Genomic DNA, 19,835 nt, shown 5'->3' on the forward strand with positions numbered 1-19,835 from the left:
TCGCTCCATCAGCCTTTCTGGGGGGACAATGGAAGTGGCCACCCTATCCATGGCCTGAGCCATCATCTCGGATGATGCAGCCTGTTGGGTAGCCATACCGTAAATGGATTGCTCCCATGCGGTATTGCCGGGTGGCGTACGGCCACCACGTCGGCGGGCACCACACCTGTCTGGGGCAAGGCAAACTGCGCCTTGCTGTGCCGGCACTGCCTGAGGCTGCAGGACTGCATTCCCCCTCTGATCTGCTGGCCCAGGAACAGGATCAGATGTCGCGGAGTGTGACCCTGCATCCGTAACCACCGAAGGCGTAGCTGCCAACACTGACATCCCCATGGAGGGTACTGACCCTGGTGCAGGTGGGTGAGACAGAACAGAATCCCTCCCTGGAACACTCACCTGCGACGGCACGTAGGTCTCATCCGAATCAACACCTGAGTACAGCTCGGGGGAGGTGCAGCCAGAGACACCCCTTGAGAGCACGACCTGCAGCACTTGTGGGTTCTCCCCCACCATCACACCACGTCCCTCACTGGTGGTTGGTCGGCCCTGGGACACCTCCTGGGTCTGCACCATCTCCACAACCCCAGCAGTATCAGGTGCGTCTTCCCCTGCAAAGACATGAAAACAAAGAAATGGAAACAGGCATTAGCACCATGGCACACATTGAGGGCTGAGAAGCAAGAGAACCAGTACTTGATTGACACAAGTCCCACATGACTAAAACCCTCCCATGCATGCACCCTCACTGCGTATGAAGTGCAGGCAAATGGCACACACTGATGACACCAAGATGGAAGATGAACAAATTTTCTGCATGCTGCCTGGCAGTGGCATCACACATTGGCCTGTGATTGGCAGGTGAAACACACATGCCATCACACAGATGGCATGTACCATTGCTATTGAGTGAAGATGGAGAGGAGGGCAGCACCTATTCATTCAGTCCAGTTCCCGCATTTCTAATTCTAACAGGTCAGATTTTTCACCTGGAGCTGCCAGTCTGAAATGGTCAAATTGCACAGGGACATGTGTGTACAAATGATATCCAGGTAACAAAGTCACTCCACTTTACCATACCCATGTCAGACATGTGACTAGTGGACAGCGACATGCCTAGTGAAAGTGGTGGAATGCAAACAAACTGACTGAATGAACAGTGAAAAAGAAGCAAATATGTTGTGTCAAGGTGACACTTCAAGGGCAACTGGCGTGCAGTTGTGCTAGATGTCTACTGTTGGCAGAAGGGATACTGCTATGGCCAAATGCAGCTGCGCAGGAAGGATTGCATGAAGCACATGGCTGACCCATACGACTCAGGCGCACACACTCTCACCTGGCACCCGAACAGAAGCCCTCACACACACACCATGCACATGGATGACACACACATGCATGTGCACTCACCGGACAATGCCTCGTAATCAGCCAGATCTCCCACGCCTTGGATCTGTTCCTCCGTGACGTAGGTCCCAGCGACTGACTCATGTGGAGTGAGTTCCATGTCTACTACTGGAGACCCACCTCCAGTCACTAGAGTTGCGGCATGACTTGAGGCCAGCTTACTCTTTGCCCTGCGCTTTAGGTCATTCCAGCGCTTATAGCAATCATTGGCTGTGCGCCTCACGATTCCAAGGGCACTTACGATGTCCGCAACGGTCTGCCAGTGTGCCTGGCGTTGTGCAGGTGTGGTCTTGGATCCTGCAACAATGACCATCTCGTTGTCATGTCCGGACACATACTCGACAAGTGCATTCAGTTCGTCATCCGTGAAGCTGGGCTTCCTGGACGGGCCGGACTGTGTAGCCGTGTCTGGGGCATCAGCCTGTGCCGGACGAGCACTCTTCCTCTTCCGCTTGGAAGGTGGTGGTGATCCTGAGTGTCCTGCGCCGCTCTGGACACTAGGGGCAGGAGCCCTGGTGGACTCTGTATCAGGAGTGTGGGATTGCACACTCAGCATGGGAGTTGGTGCAGGCATTGGCTCTAGTGTGATGGTGTCAGGGGGAATGTCAGCAGCATGGACTAGGACCGACACTGTCCTGGCTGGGTGTGTGAGGGCTGGGGTGGATGGAGCCGCAGCTGCCCCTGCAGCCTCTCCGCCCTGCCTCCTTGGTGCAGCAGATGACCTTGCTGCCCCAGATCCACGTGGCATGATGGCATCAACGTGCACCAGCGCACGTGTCGTAGCCCTGCTGACCTGGAAGTCAGCCATGGAGTCAGCCAGGTCTGGTGCCACAATGGGCTGGTCCAACAAGGGCTGAGCATGGATGGTGTCAGCCACTTCAGCCTCAACGGGAGGGGGGGAGGGGGAGGAGGGGGGGGATGATGGGTGCCCTTGACTGGTCCTCCACACATGGGGGGACAGGCTCACCCTGCAAGTTACGACCACGTCCCCTACTGGATCCACCACGGCCACCACTTGTGGCTCTTCCACCTTTGCCACCCTTACGGAATCCTCGCCTCCCAGCCATGGCACTGATATTAATGTGCGTATGGGAGTGGCTGTAGACAATTGTCCTGGGCAATTGGGGGTCAAAGGGGTTGGGTACCAGATGGTAATTGTACCCTAGTGCTCTAGCACGGCTGATTGTAACCCCTGGGGAAAGATGACGGGTCACGCAACGCACAGGAGGCCCAAAAAAGGGAGATGACGTGCACGCAACCCCTCCTAGACCACGTGTGCAGAAAGAAAAACCTGCACTATGCTGTGGCACCCAGTAACACAAGAATGAACGTATGCGTGTCACACGCAGCCTAGAATGACCTCTGAAGGGGTAGGCTACACACGGGGCAAGCACAGAAGTTGGATACGTGCGTGACTCACCGTCTGCCAGGTAAAAGAGCGTGAAAAATGAGCGCGTTTGGCTGGCTAAACCCCCGCCAAAAGAAGATGTGTACGCTGTCTGAGAAGACAGGACAACAGTAGAAGGGGACACTGTTTGAGGGAACAGGCCCAGGTAAACCAGTAAAAGAGAAAAAAGAGAAAAAGCTGTCAGAGGTAACAGGGAATACGAACTGGAAACGCCGTGAAGTAAATCGCGTGTGAAACGACAAGAAGTACAGAATTCACCCACTCGCTCTCCACGAAAAGCACGTACAAGGAAATGGTGTTCTACATGTACCTTATATACAGGCCCACACGTACAGCGTCACTTACGCGGCGTGTACGTTCACCAATCACACGCTTTGTCACTCCTGCGTGTAGATCCATTTTCACCAATCACACGCTTTGTCACTTCTGCGTGTAGATCCATTTTCACCAATCACACGCTTTGTCACTTCTGCGTGTAGATCCATTTTCACCAATCACACGCTTTGTCACTTCTACGTGTAGATCCATTTTCACCAATCACACGCTTTGACACTGGGACGTGTCACGCAACAATTTCCTGCACGTGCAGGTGACTATAGGCGCGCATATGCTGTTGACGGGTTTACGCGCTAAGGGCCTTTGCTGACGTGTGGGATTTCACTCCCTATCAGGCTGTCCACGCGTTCACACACGAGAGACCACGCTCCTGGCCAGGAGGCCAAATTACTGCCCCCCAGAGCCCTGAGCACGCTCCCACCTGCCATCTGCTGCTGCCTGACTGCCTGCTGGCCACGTGCCCCACAGTGCTGGTGGGTGGGGGTGTTGGGAGACATGGGTGGGGGCCTGGTGGAGGGTGCCCCTGCACTGGTGGGGGTGGTGGGAGACATGGGTGGGGGCCTGGTGGAGAGTGCCCCTGGTGGCGGGGGGGTGGGGGTGGTGGGAGACATGGGTGGGGGCCTGGTGGAGGCTGCCCCTGCACTGCTGGGGGTTGGGGGTGGTGGGAGGCATGGGTGGGGGCCTGGTGGAGGCTGCCCCTGCACTGCTGGGGGTTGGGGGTGGTGGGAGGCATGGGTGGGGGCCTGGTGGAGGCTGCCCCTGGTGGCGGGGGGGTGGGGGTGGTGGGAGACATGGGTGGGGGCCTGGTGGAGGCTGCCCCTGCACTGCTGGGGGTTGGGGGTGGTGGGAGGCATGGGTGGGGGCCTGGTGGAGGCTGCCCCTGCACTGCTGGGGGTTGGGGGTGGTGGGAGGCATGGGTTGGGGCCTGGTGGAGGCTGCCCCTGCACTGCTGGGGGGTGGGGGTGCAGGGGGACATGAGCAGGTGTGCAGGGTAGTCCCCTGTTTTGTAGGCTGCCTGCAGGGGCCGTGGAGGGTGTACAGGGAACACCTGTGAGGACCCACCCAGCCTAATCACGTGTGACTTCCCACGCACCCCTGTAATACACGTACCCAGCCAAATCGCGTGTGATGATTCCCACGCACCCCTGTAATACACGTACCCAGCCAAATCGCGTGTGATAATTCCTGCGCACCCCTGTAATACACGTACCTGGCCAAATCGCATCCCTGTAATACACGTACCCAGCCGAATCGCGTGTAAAACTTCCTGTGTACCCCTGTAATACACGTACACAGCCAAATCGCATGTGATAATTCCCGCGTACCCCTGTGATACACGTGCCCTGGCTAATCGCGTGTGAAACTTCCCGCCTACCCCTGTAATACACGTACCCTGGCCAATCTCGTGTTAAACTTCCCGCGTACCCCTGTAATACACGTACCCTGGCTGATCGCATGTAAAACTTCCCGCATACCCCTGTAATACACGTACCCTGGCCAATCGCGTGTTAAACTTCCCGCGTACCCCTGTAATACACGTACCCTGGCTAATCGCGTGTTAAACTTCCCGCGTACCCCTGTAATACACGTACCCTGGCTAATCGCATGTTAAACTTCCCGCATACCCCTGTAATACACGTACCCTGGCCAATCGCGTGTTAAACTTCCCGCGTACCCCTGTAATACACGTACCCTGGCTAATCGCGTGTTAAACTTCCCGCATACCCCTGTAATACACGTACCCTGGCCAATCGCGTGTTAAACTTCCCGCGTACCCCTGTAATACACGTACCCTGGCTAATCGCGTGTTAAACTTCCCGCGTACCCCTGTAATACACGTACCCTGGCCAATCGCGTGTTAAACTTCCCGCGTACCCCTGTAATACACGTACCCTGGCTAATCGCGTGTATAACTTCACGCGTACCCCTGATATGCACGTTACCCGCTTTGCGTTCCTTGTTTGGCAGCCCTGTAAACTGGTCCAGGGTTAGCGCAGCCCTTTGCAATGATTTTGCGATTTTGATGGCTTTTCCTTGCGCGAGGGCGTTCTTGGGGGCGTTACTGGCGCTGCTGCAGGGTCGCTGCGATACTCTGCGCCACGGCTGGTTTGGGAGCCTAAAATCCATGAATACGCTGTGCGCGGAAATCGGTTTTAGCGCACGTGCCTGGCGCAGTCAATCGCACGCGGACACTCTGCGCCAGCCGCTTGCGACACTTTTCTGCGAAATTCTATGAATTACCCTCAGAGTCTACTGAGGAGCAAGAAAGTCATAGGCCAGGCCCACTCTTGGAGAGAGCTAGGCGGAATGTGTCCAAGATCACACAGTTGAATAGTACTCTAAAGAGTCTAGTCTAGTACTCTAAAGAGTCGTTGCATATAGTTCGAAAAGGGTTGGATCAGTTCAGGAAAAGTTAGTTAGCAGGTCCCAAGTCACCCCAGGATAGAAAGTCAAGGATTTACAGGACACCTTGAGCAGTCTGTTGCAAGGGAGACAGACTGGTCAAGGGAGACCAGGCGGGACACAGTACCTGAAATGGTGAGAAAGCTCCAGCGGGGGCAGTTGTTCCTGGCAGCAGATGCAAGTCGGTGCTTCGTCCAGGGGAAGAGAAGATCTCGACGCGGAGGAAAGCTGGAGGTCCCTGCACTGCCAGGGAAGAAACCACTGCGGAGTTTCCCGGTTAAAAGCTACTACCCTTTTATTCATGATAGTGGTGAAGCGTGGCTATCCGGCCGCCGGGGGTGCTTTGGAAGGGGCCCGTAGGGGTCCCTCGCGATATGGAAACAAGGCAATAACCATAGACGAAAGGATGCGCCAGACACGAGGTTCAAATTCCCAAGCAAGCAAGCAAAATAGTCCCAATTGGCCAACTGTGGTCTCACACCCCGCGACGTGTATTCTCTAGACCTCGAGGGACGCAAGAGAGCGAATTACGTACATCAGTTACATATATACAAAATGCATATCATACAATCAGCTATGACATGTTTAACACCCCCCTTTTATTAAGTTTCTTTGAACTCGGGATGATGATGGACATTTCCGACGAGTATGACAATTATGACACTTTCGATGTCTATTCTAGTAACAATGTGCAATTTTAGAAAGTGCAGAGGCATCTTCTAGTTGTTGAACAGAACACAGTGCTTCTGTTCTTGGAAGCAAGCTGCACACGGGGGAAGAGCCACATTCCAAGCTTTGCTATCTATGAGGTGCTATTCGTGTCCTGGGAGCCGACACACTCTAAAGGGTTTTGTGAGGGGGGGTCGTAAGAAGAGCATAATTCAAGCCTTTAGCTGCTTTATTTTAACATATTCTACCACAGTACGAGACTGGCTGGCAGCTGTGAAATGATTAAATGCGCTGCAGCTCTCCCTCAAGGCTACAGAGAGGGAGCGTGGGCCTTCCTTTCTTGGCTACTCCCGCGACCTTGCCCTTTCATCTTCAGACAACAATGTTAACAGTTGAGCAGAGTAAGCAGAATTTGCAAGAATTGCAAGCTGCAAAGCAGTTTTAGACAGAAAGCAATGAGCAATGGTTAACAAGCAAAATGGCGATTCTGGCTACGTTTAAAATGTCCGCAAGCATAGCAGTCTGTATTTCTATAATTCTGTGTATAAGAAGGTTGGCCTTCGGCCATCAAGATACGTCCATCATTCAAATGAAGGGTATTCACTTTTCCAGCTTGGCACGGGTGATTCGACCATGAGACGATCCCGGAAGGTGAAGAGAGGGCGAACTGGTTATCCCCACCAGTTCAGAGGAAGAAAACTCTCCGGGATGGAGATCTTCTCTGTCGTTGGGAAGTGGTGAGACGGTTCAGCAGGGCTCCACCGGTGGTGTCTTCGTTGCAGGTCGGCTCAGCTTCTAACTCTTCGGATTCTTTGGTCCTGTGGCGACTTCTGAAGTTCCAGTCCCCAAAGCATTGCTTTTATGCAGAAAACCCCTATTCATCAGTCCTAGCTGTCACTCAAACATGCTAAGTGGTGAGCCGGGCGGCTCACCACTGGGCCAATCACACAAGAGTGCGACAGGCAACTCAGTCCAGAGTGCCTAAACCCCCCTCCCACACATCCTGTAGACCCAGACAGAGTGACACTACTTTTGGAGGCTTCTGTGCAGAAGCCCGCCAAAAAGTGGAACAAAGGCCTCGACTTGGGTTGGAGTTACAGAGGTGAACACAAACGCCATTTTAAAACCGAGTCCTGGCAAAAAGACCCAACCAGGGAATAAATATTAAATAAATAACACGGCGGTATATTTAACATTGCACCAAAAAAGTGGTGCGTTTAAAATGAATGGGAAAATCCCATAGGAAATATTCCAGTGGAATATTTTGCGTGGTAACCACTGCCACCAGCCAGAAACTCGGCGAAGGGGGACAGCACAGTGCCCCCTCGAAAAACAGACCCAGGGGCAATCTAATTACCCCTACCAGTACTTCCACAATATGATGGTTTGTACTGGTTCTGTTCACAATTTAAGACAAGTAAAGTCAATGGTGACTTTACATGCCCTGGGAGACAGTAGTCAGTTCCAGGGTATGGAGTCTATGTTTGGGGGTCACTATGACACCCCTGTGTTACTGCACTGAGGGTGCTGTGTAACACACTTACCAAAAACACATGAAAACCTATGGAGTAAACGACCCCGTAGCCCATAAACACATTACAAAGTCAAAGGATATCTCAAATCATGTCTAATAGTGGGAGAAAAAGAGTCTCACTCTTAGCAGGAGAAAACAATAAACCCCAAAAATCCAGCAAAGCTGCTGGGGGACTCACTAGGTTTGGGAAATTAGCCTTAACAGAGAATTCTCCCTAACACTCGCCCCCCCCCCCAGACTAAGGGACAGGAGGATTTAATCCACTCCTGGATGAATCTCATACCTCTAGTCGATGACATACATCCTAGAGAGACCATCAGCATTTTGGTGGTGACACCCTGACCTGTGCTCAATGGTGAAATCAAACCCTTGCAGGCAGATTGACCATCTCAATAGTTTTGGATTTTCCCCCTTCCTTTGCATCAACCACGTCAAGGGTTGGTGGTCAGTCTGAATGACAAAAGTAGAACCATACAAGTATGGCCTAAACTACTTCAGTGCCCACACAATAGCAAAACATTCTCTTTCAATTGTTGCCCACCTTGTCTCAGGATCTTTCAGCTTTCTGCTGATGAAGCAAATGGGGTGCTCCCTACCTTTCTCATCCAGTTAGCTAAGGACTGCACCTATACCTACATTCGAAGCATCTGTCTGCACAATGAAAGTTTGGTGATAGTCAGGAGCTCTCAATAATGGTGCTTGGCAAAGAGCTTTCTTCAGGTTTTCAAAGGCCTGATTGCACTCCTCATTCCATTTGACCTTCTTAGGGAATTCTGGGGAGGAGATTACATTCAGTGGAGAACCTATGGTCCCATAGTTCTCTATGAAATTCCTGTAATACCCAGTGAGGCCTAGGAATGCTCTCACCTGGGTTTGAGAAGTAGGTGTTGTCCAATTTTGCACAGCTTCAATCTTACTGAGCAAAGGCCTTATTTCTCCACCTCCTACCTCATGCCCAAGGTAGACCACCTTACTCTGACCAATCTGGCATTTACTTGCCTTTATGGTCAGACTGGCCTGTCCAAGAGCCTGCAAAACATGTCCTAGGTGGTTAACATGCTCTTCCCAGGATTGGCTGAATACTGCAATGTCATCCAAGTATGCCATGCAGAAGTCCTCCCTCCCAGCCAGAACCTGATTTACCATCCTTTGGAATGTTACAGGTGCATTTTTCAGTCCAAAAGGCATAACCTTAAATTGGTATAAGCCAACTGGGGTAAACAATGCAATTTTCTCCTTGGCATGGTCTGTCAGGGCTATTTGCCAATAGTCTGACGTAAGGTCAAATGTGCTGAGGAACTTGGCTGAACCAAGTCTATCCACCAACTCATCTGTCCTTGGCAAAGGGTGGGCATCATTCTTGGTGACTGCATTAAGAGCTCTATAATCCACACAGAATCTCAATTCTTTGGATCCTGCCTTTGGTACTAACACAACTGGGCTAGACCATGGACTAGTAGAGGGCTCTATTACCCCGAGATCAAGCATAGATAGTCAAGGATTTACGGGACACCTTGAGCAGTCTGTTGCATGGGAGACCAAGCGGGACACAGTACCTGAAATGGTGAGAAAGCTCCAGCGGGGGCAGTTGTTCCTGGCAGCGGATGCAAGTCGGATTGGAGCTCGCGTGTGTGGTGCTTGCTTAGAATAGCGTAAAGTTGAAAAACTGTATAAACATTGTTGATGACAAAATTAAGAATGGAAGAAGTTACCCCACTTGCACATTTGTGCAAGCAGTTGCCAAAGCACGCCACAAAATTTGAAGTAATATACCCAGGAGGGGGTTAAGGGCACCGCAAATAAAATGTTTATGTCGTGGCCCCAAAATGGGTCATTGTCTAAGGCTGTTTTACAGCACATGACCACCTTCTTAAATGCCACATATAGCGGGAAGAAGCTCGAAAAACACCTTGCTGTTCTCGAGCTCTGGAAAATGTTTGAACAAGTAAAAGAAGAAGAACTCCCTGCAGACTGGATATTAAATGTATGTACGGAGGGGGGGTGAGACGCCTACCATGCCACCTGCCCCACCGGAACCAGTGGTTGAGGGAAGTAAGTCTGAGGGTCTTTACCCACTAAGAGAACTTAAGGCAGCCACAGGTTATAACAACCCTACATATGAGTCACCTGCGTGTAGAAGTGACGAGACGAAAGAGAAGGAACAGGAAATTGACTCGGCCTCCAAAGTCCCATGGGAAAAAGAGAAGCGAGGTGAGGAAAGGAAGGACCAGGCACAAATGAGTGCACCTCTCCATAGAGAGAGAGAGGGAAAGAAGCGGAAAGGAACCGATGAGTTAAAATTTATGAAGGATGAATGGATGGGAGGGCAGATACTGTTGAAGTTAGATGGAAAATGAAGTGATGGTGCAAGGCCGAGTGAACGGTCTGATGAGATGCAAAGAAAGGAAAGGGAGAAGGAAGTGGACATAAGAAACGAGAGGGCAAGAAAGAAGGGTAGGTTGAGGCGAGAACAACTATATCGCGAAGAGCAAACTATACCGCTCAGTCGCACTCAATATGCAGCCTATGAAAAGTACAGGCAGAACATGCTAAGGTTAGAGGAAGAGAAGAGAGTGCACGAAAGAAAGGTGAAAAAGCGAGAAGACGAGGAAAGTAGAAGGACAAAGGAACGTAGAGATGAATGGATGGGGGAAGTTGATAAGGCTAGAAAGGAAGCGAAGAAGTGAAGAGAAATGGATGAGGAAGCAGAACGTAAACGCAGGCAAAGGGCGCGAGATTTAGAATATTTGCAACAGGAAGTGTAAAAACCCAATCCTGTTGTAGACTGGGAGGACATAGAAGAGTTCTTTCCTGCAAGCGATGCGGTATCAGGCAAAGTGCGACAAAAATTGATGTCGACTTTGACACCAGAAGCATCAGGGAAGCGATTGAGAAAATATATGATGAGATGGGACTGGAACGAATTTCCCAAGAGGGAAGGGAAGATGAGCGCTTAGAGAGCACTTAGCTATATGACACTGAGGATGCCACCCAAAGTAGTGGGAGTAGCGGACGTTCCCTAGATAGACTAGAAGTTGGGCAGAACGAAGATGATGCGAGAGGTTGTGCAAATTGGGAGTACTCGGAATCAGACTCCGATGGGGTAGCGGCGGAAGTGGCGTATGACGAAGGGAGGCGGTGTGAAAAGCGACTCCCAGGGAACCGAGAGATACGATGGTCAGATGCTAGCGGGTCCATAAATAGGACACCGAAGCCAGCTGGATGGTCCAGCCGACATGAAGAGACACCCCACGGTCAGAGGGGGGCATCGGCACCTACCATACAGATAGGTTAAGAGCATTGCCAGGTAGAAGGCAAGGCAGGAACGCCGCCCAGGCAAGAGACCGAGGAGGTATAGAGAAGGAAAAGGAGGATTGCGCATTCCAATTCCCACTGTTAGAAAAGGGGGGTGCAAGACCGCAATATATTCCATGGCCACACATGGACGGAGACAATCTTAAAAATAAGCTTCCAATGCTGACATCGGGAGCCGGAAAGTGGATACATGAGCTAGAGAAAATGACGGGGGGGCGTCACTCTAGCCATAGGGGACATCAAGGGTCTTCTAATTTCTATACTTGGTGAAAGAGTAGACGACGTGTGGAAAAGGGCAGGATACCCCAGGGTAACCATAACTAACACCTCTCATGACGGAGCGCCATTTAACAACTGTAGAGCAGCAGTGTGGAAAGCGCTGCGTACGCTATATCCAGACACATCTGATATGGGAGCTATAATGACTCGAAAAATGAAAGAGTCAGAGGATCCTTTGCTTTATATCCAGAATTTTCAAGACACGTGGGTGCTCGAAATGCATGAGTCTTGGACGAAATCTATCCCTGTATTCTATCATATATTGTGCCAAGGGGTACCAGAACCGGTGCAAAAACAGCTAAATAAATTGGTAGGAATAGAAGCTAACGCATGGGCCGAAATCCAGTTGACAATTGCACATTATTATAGACTGTTGCAAGAAAAGAATCGGAAGAAAGAGCAAACGCGTAAGGGAGAGGAGGCGAAGCTAGTCCAAAGGAAGCTCTCAAAGTATGCTCTTGAGGGAGCCATGCTAACAAGTCCAGCTGAATCGAGTGCACCACATGCCTCTCACCCGCCACAAAACAATCAGGGTAACGCGGGAGATTACCCGAGAGGAAGGGGATTTGGAGGAAGAGGGTGGCAGAGCAATCAGGGAGGATTTAGAGGTAACCAAGGAGGTTTACAGAATGTTCAAAATGGTATCCAGAATGCACCGATAGCCAGTCCGACTATGCCAGATGGACAGATGGCCCGACCGCCGCCAGTGTGTTGGTTGTGTGGAGTAACAGGACACATAGCGCGCATGTGCAGAAGCCAAAGCAAGTGGCAGATCAACCAAGGATTGGGGACAGGCATGGTGAATCAACCTGCTACCCCACAACAGGGCAGTGCACAAAACTATACCGTGCAGCAGCAGGTGGTTGGCTTGCAGCAAGGTGCACAGCAAATGGTCCAGCCACAGAACATGGGGAATGTACCACAGGGACAACCTAGCAGACACGGCCGCAAGTGGCTCAGGGCACTAATTCCGGTGGGGGAAACCCACAGGTATACAGTGGACCGAACCTATATATGAAATAGGACGGCTCACAGGGAACTCTGATGTGTTCTATCCTATCAGTGACACCAGACCCTAACAGGGAACCTAGGGTAAATGTCACCATAGGGGGGAAAGAATATTCCTTTTTAGTTGACATGGGTGCAACACGCTTGTGCATATGTGAAGGAAGGTCCTCCTTGTCCGGTGAGGCCATAGATACCCAGAGTTTTACTGGAGCTCATAGCAGAGTTCTCTTTACTGATGCACTCCCAGTCTCAGTGGGAGAGTGCGACATGAATGTACCCTTATTGTATTCTCGACAGTCCCAGGTGAATATCATGGGTCGGGACTTGATGACAAAGTTGAATATGACCATCTCGTTCACTGAGGATGGCATAGTATGCTCCACTCCAGAAATGCATTATTCAAACGTGTGCGAAATAATCAGAGCATATTCTGGACGTGCAGCCATGAGAGCTATACCACTGCAACAAGAAGTGTTCGCATATGGCATGCGAGTGCTTATGGCGGGACTGCCAGGCCTCGCAGACAAAACTATGAGAGCCTGGGATGAGTTTCTATTCAGCCGAGAATACCCCTACACGAAGAGGAGGGACAAGTATTTCCCTCAATGATACAATCTGCCGCAGTGCGAGGAAAGGTAGTATTAGTTGAAGGATGTGACGATGAGGGCAGACCTTGGTGTGCGATTGTCGCCATCGAAGAAGGGTATCGAGTGACTGACGTCACCGATGACGATCTGTTCGAAGAACACCCTGACCTAGAAGAGACACGGGTGGAAGTGAGTCTCATATTTTGGGTCAAAATGATCAAGCGGGAGGTACCACAGAGAATGATGTTAGCATTGGTACGCCCAGAATACTTTGATAATGACATGGCCCTAGTGCCGGCTAAAGTATGGACTACAGGGCCCTATGATGTAGGTCTCCTGAAGGGGGCTAGAGAAGTAAAAATGAAATTGAAACCAGGAGCAATGCTGCCACGGGCACGACAGTATCCCATGTCCAGGGAAGCAGATGAAGGGATCGCAAAGACAATCTATGCCATGATGGAACAGGGCATCCTGGTGACGTCAGAATCACCATGCCACACAGTGATTTACCCTGTCAAGAAATCTAAAGCGGGGTTTGGCGTTTAATCCAGTACTTATGAGCATTGAACGACATAGTCGAAGCCGAGTTCCCTCTAGTTCTTAATCCATCCACAATTTTGTGCAATATACCCACTGAAGCGAAATACTTCACGGTGATCGATTTGAAGAATGCATTCTTCTCTATTCCATTACACCGTGACTCACAAGACCTGACGTCATTTACTTTCAGACAAATGCGCCTGAAAAGTACAAGGCTGCCACAGGGGTATTGCGAGTCTCCATCTATTTTCAACAGATTCCTGCAAATGGACCTAGGCAATATTGCAGTGGACAGTGTTGTTTTGCAGTATGTAGATGACATCCTAATCTACAGCATCACTGAAGAGCAATGCCGACACGACTCTGTCCAGCTATTGACTATATTGGCGGAGAAGGGGTACAAAGTGGACAAGGACAAGTTGCAGTACTGCCAACAGGAGGTGTTGTACATAGGGCAACTGATCTCACATGAGGGGAAAAAGGTAACCCCAGAAAGGGCTGAGGCTATCATGAACACGGCCAAGCCGCGCACAGTAAAGCAAATGCAATGCTTCCTAGGCCTGTGCAACTATGTCAGGGCATGGATCTTTGACTACAGCTCGTATACCAAGCCCTTGTTGCAGGCCCTTAAACAGGCCCAGGCGACGTGAAGAAACTGAATGGAATGAAGCGACGGAGAAAGGGTTTACAGAACTCAAGGGGGCAATTTGTAAGGCCCCAGTCCTCGGGATTCCTAATTATGCTGAGAAATTCTATCTGTTTTCTCATACTGATGCCGATTTTATGACGGCAGTACTCGCTCAGCGAACCTCACTGGGATATAAACCCCTAGCATATTACAGTGGAAGTTTGGACCCAGTCATGAAAGGCCATTTCCCATGCGAACAAAATTTAGCTGCCGACACATTCGCCATTGAGAAGGCACCATCCATTGTGATGGGGTGCTCCATGACTCTATATGTTGAGCACTCATTATTCGCCATGCTAGAGAAGCCAAAGGGTACGCTGACTTCTCAGAGAGCGTCAGCATACGAGGTGATCATCTCCAATCCTTCAATCAAAATAGTGCGATGCAAAATGGTGAACCCTGCTATGTTTATTGCTGAGCCAGTCACAGAGGGAAAACCTGTGCATGACTGTGAATTATGAAGAATACTATGATGAGATCCCCAGGGTCAAGGAAAATGCCCTGCCAAGTGGAGAGATCGTCTTTATTGATGGGTCATCGAGAATTGACCAAGATGACGGGCAAAGGTATACAGGCGTGGCCGTGATCAAACACATGGCGAATGGAGAGTTCCAAGTACTTGTCAGTGCACGAATACCATCTCACTATTCGGCACAGGCTGCAGAACTAGTGGCATTGATACTCGCCATTGAGAATCACGCGGACCAGGAAGTAATAGTGGACAGTGACTCCGCCTATGTGACGTCAACAGTGCACGCAGGACTGGCACGCTGGAAAAGGAGGGCCTACCTCCGAGCGGACGGCACGCCAGTGCAGCACGTGGCCTTACTGGACAGGCTGATAAAAGCAATACAGCTCCCAGTGGGCATAGCGGTCGTAAAATGCGCCGCTGATACCAAAGGGACAGATTTTGTGTCACGTGGAAACCATGAAACGGACACGGATGCCAAGTGCATGGCATCCAAAGCAGAAACAATCATGGACGTGGATGTGGCACGTACCCATGAACGTATGATGGTGGCGCGAGCCACTCCAGAAGCCTATAGTAATATGGGGCAGTCAGTTAATGGAGCTCCAGGGGGAGGCACCTCAGGAGAAGAAAAATCGATGGAAGCGTCGAGGGTGTTCTTTAAACCCCTCAGACGGATTGTGGAGGCAAGACAGCACTGGTAAACCTGTAATGCCTGTCGCCCTTCTAAAAGTAGCGCTAGAACAGCTTCATTACCCTATTCACATGACAAGAGAAAGTCTTGCCGCAACGCTTGCCGAAGACTAGTTTACGCCGAATTTAGCAGAGCATGTTGCATTCTTTATGGTAAATTGCATTGTCTGCCAACAATTCACCTCTGGGCACACATTGAAAGTAGTGAGAGGAGTCATCCCCAGACCAATTGGACCTTTCCGCCACCTGCATATCGATTATGTCGATATGATTAGGGTGTGTAATGGTTACAGGTATTTAATTGCGGTGGTGTGTCCCTTTTACAGATGGGTGGAAGCAGGTCCCTGTACACACCCCGATGCCGCCTGTACTGCTAAATTCCTGGTGAGGGAGGTCTTCCCTAGATGGGGGGTGTGTGAGGTTATGAGATCAGCCAATGTGCCTCATTTCGTGAACGCAGTGTTCGAACAGATTAGGTTGTTGCTTGGTATAAAGCACAAGTTCTCGTCGGCGTATCATCCAGAGGGAAATGGGATATGTGAACAGATCAACGGCTTGCTTAAGGAAAGGATAGCAAAGTTGAAACTCACATTAAGAAAGGGATGGGTGCACTGTCTACCACTGGCATTGTATGCTCTTCGGAACCAACCAGGCTCCGACCATCATTTTACGCCGCACGAAATAGTTACTGGAAGAAGGATGAGGACTCCCCTTACCCCCCAAGACAGAGCTAGATATGATGCTCAGTCAACTAGGGAGGTTCTGCGAGAAGAGATGAAAGCTTACCTAGACTGTCTCACATCCAGTGCCACTGTCATTTCAGGCCAGCTGCAGCAATGGCGGAAAGGGGACCGCACAGCACGAACCACTGCAGATAGTGCTGATGCAGGCGCAGCTCTCAGCCTTGGTGCACCCCTTGTCTTCCTTGGAGACAGAGTTCTGGTGTAAAACTTTACGAGAAGGAAATGGGACGAGCCGAGGTTTAACGGCCCCTTCATCATAGAGGACTGCACCCCGTCCGCTGTTAAGCTTGTGGGCAGAAGAGCCTGGATCTTCCTGAGCGACATAAAACCCTTTATAAGAGAGAGCACTCCTATTGCATCTACTGCCGGGGAATCCACAGACAATGGGGAAGGACCGCAGCACGTGCAGACAAGGTCGATGGCGAGGAAGAAGGACGCACGAGCAGAAAACACAAACTAAGGAACTCACTGTGAAAATTGTGGCTGTACACTGAACTTCTCCTCTAAGCAGTGAATGAGATACAGGACTTTCAGACATTTACTGTGCAGCTGAAGTGCAAGCGAAAAGAAGAAATCTGCATACTCTAAACCCGCGGTGACACTAGTAGCTTGATCACGTTGAGCCACAAAGCCTTGAACACAGACTCACGGATCAGTGAAAACAGGACACTTTTGTAAACTAAAACTGGTATCCTGAAACATCCAGTATCAAGACTTTGTTCACGGACATATGGGTCACCCCAGCAGAAGTCTCAAGTGGGATGTGCTCACCTATTTTCAGCTAGTAGTACTGTCCTATTCGTCACTCATAGGGAAAGAAACAAGTGTCACAGAATTCATTCAAGATCCAGAAATAAGAAGGTAATCAGGCAACTACTGACTGTCATCACAGAGGTCTTTGCCGAGTTGCCCAAGCACAGTGAACAAAAGACTAAAACTCCCGCCTCAAGCAGTTATTGACAAAGTTACCTACACTTTATTCTTTCGAATCATTGAGGAGTGCTCAGAACTTGTCGGGAGGACCACAGATACCCTGACCTTCATCAGAGATCCCCGAAATAATCACATCCTGAATCAAATATGGAGTAAACTGAACAATGTGGTAGCAGATCACGCAGCAGGAAAGTGCAAGACTTGTTCGCGACAACAAAAAGACTTGTGATTGGGATCCAGCAAAACAAAGCAAAATGTCCCTGTCCCCCGCAGACACGCAGCTAGCCCACAAAGTCTTAATTAGACTGATTGCAGACTATCCAGAAATGGTGGGAAGGCCTGCTTATGTCGATGTTACAACCTTCCTTAGAGACCCAGTCAATTTCCTACACATGAAGACCCTTCTCCATGGAATCATGCTCCAAGTGGAGCTGTCCAACTTCCAGCGAGAATTCCTAAGGAGATTCCTGTGAGACTATTCGGCGAAGTACAGATCGAGGAGGCAAGGACTGATCACACTGCATGAAAGGCCTGTGACCTAAGAGCCAAAGAGTCAGAGCAAATGTCATTAACACCCGAAGACAGTCGGTATGCGTTTCGTGTTTTCTTTCATCTCATTGAAAACTTTCCGGAACTAGTGGGCAGACCCCACAACATTGATGTGCCCACTTTTCTTAATGATATAGCAAAAAATGCCCAATTGAATCGGCTCCTGAGGGCCATTGCATCTCAACTAAGAAGCAATTATGGACATCCACTGCTAAGAAGAGCCTTAGAAGGGGAAGATCCAAGATAAAACTTTCCATCATCCCCCAGCCGGGGACAGAGCAAGAAAACAAAGACACAGTTCTTCATGCTTCCAACGTACAACGGACCGAAAAGGCGGAAACAAGGACAACAACATCTTAAACTTCTTTTCCTATTTTTCTTACTTTTTCTATTTTGCATCATCGTTCCGCAGTGGAGTAAATGGGGGAGAGAGAGACTGTTCACTAACTCGACCTCGAAAGACCAAGTGAAAGGAACAGAGACACGAACTTCACTGCCGTGTTTACCTTTTTCAACCTTCTTCTTATTTTTTCCTACCTTCTCATATGTTCACTTTTCTTTTATTTTTTCAAAATTTTATTTTGCGGGATTTGTAGCAAATCCATCCTTTCATGGTGTCACTGCAAACAAAGTCCTGTATGTCCCCAGTGCCAAGGCGAGTTGGAAGAGTGCCCTGGGAATACGCTGGCCATACAAATACAGGATAATTATGATGTGTTGAAAACGATAGTCTAACCTTTTTCCATAGTCTAGCAAAGGAACTGTACTCCATACTCAGAGACTATCATCATCATCACTCGTAAGAGGGGGGACATTGAACTGCACTTGTCACTTTAGTGTTTATTGAACTTTGAGCGATGCAAACAGAATAAGAAGAAAATAAACTATTGCCTGTGGACGTATTTTATAATGGGGGCCCAAAACAGTGCCACCAGTGGAAGGGCGCCCACGGTTCCCTGGAGGGAGATGCTACAAGCTGTCTTTCAAGGCCGTCATATGTATATGCTTTGTGATTATTGTAGTATTTTTATCGTTAACTATTAGAACTGCATTTTTTATTGGTACATGAAGCGTCCCAATGTCTGTACATCCACCAGGTAATGAACATCTGGGGCCCACAAAAGCACCCAGACCTCATATTGTCATCCCTGTTCCAAGAAAAACTGATGATAAAGCAAACGATTTACAGTTGAATATAATTAGCAGTAATACGTATAGACTTGAAGTAATGAATGGTGAGAAAGGCTGGAGACAGGGTTGGCACAGAATGAATGATGTCCACGGCACGCACCCATACACTGAGTGGACACGCACAAGGGCAAGTGTCAATGGCTACGAAACCGCAGGCCAAACCAACTGAAAGAGAGGAATCACTGGTGGAACAAGCAGCTCCAGAAAGCAGGGAGCAACATGAGAAACCGAACCGAAGTGAAATAGCAAAATCACTCAATAGAACAGAATAAGCAATGAAAGAACTCACTGAGAAAACACATGCAGTAGTTGAGTATGTGTTTCCACTCATACTTAGAGCAAAGAAGCTACATGAGGAGCTGAGCAAGACAACCACCACAACTGTGATAGCGAGTACGCCAGCTCCAACGCCAGAAGTAACTACCGAGCCTACGACCTAGCCACGTGTTGGAAGGATGATAAGTCACATGTGGTGGGAGGAGGTCTACAAAAGAATGCAGGAGGGAAGGAAAAGAAGCACAAAACCTCCCCCTATTACTGCAGGACAGGAAATGAAACCTGCCCCTCCAAGGATAACACCAGAGAGTCTGCCTGAACGAAAGAGCAGTACAGACGCATTCAGAGACATTGTTACTGTTACCGATACCGGTGAAATTATTACAACACAGTATGGTACAGCCAAATTCCAAAAGGAGATCAAACAGGAGTAGACACTAACCTGATCGAGCACCAACTTGTCTGGAGCAACAACTGCGGAAATAAAGGATCACCCGGGAGTCCCTGTCTCCCTCAATCACTGTAGATCAGAGTACCAGCGAAGGGAAACACGAATCCCAGGGAAACCCTCTGGGGGAAAAAACCCTGGACCTCTGGGCTCAGCCTTCTTGAATTGACGACTCGGGACGTCCTGGACTGGCTTTCTCGGATTGATGACTCTTCTCAAGGTGGTGAAAGTGCAAAGGAGTCCTAAAGGATGAGAAAATGACAGGTAAGTAATAGAACGAGTGGAAGGGAAGAATGGTAATTTGTAGCAGTGAGTGTGCTTACTAATAATTGATGTGACCAGAATAGAGTTGATCAATCCTGTTG

The 19,835-nt window shown here is 49.7% G+C and overlaps 1 protein-coding gene across 3 annotated transcripts in view; it reads left to right on the forward strand.

Annotated features, from left to right (window-relative positions):
* LOC138447708 (CD209 antigen-like protein B) overlaps positions 1 to 19,835 on the forward strand; it is a 361,732-nt gene that overhangs the window by 181,979 nt on the left and 159,918 nt on the right. The gene's annotated exons all lie outside the window — the stretch shown is intronic.

Source organism: Ambystoma mexicanum, chromosome 3q, assembly GCF_040938575.1.
Source record: "Ambystoma mexicanum isolate Mex_15411 chromosome 3q, UKY_AmexF1_1, whole genome shotgun sequence".
Taxonomy (NCBI): domain Eukaryota; kingdom Metazoa; phylum Chordata; class Amphibia; order Caudata; family Ambystomatidae; genus Ambystoma; species Ambystoma mexicanum.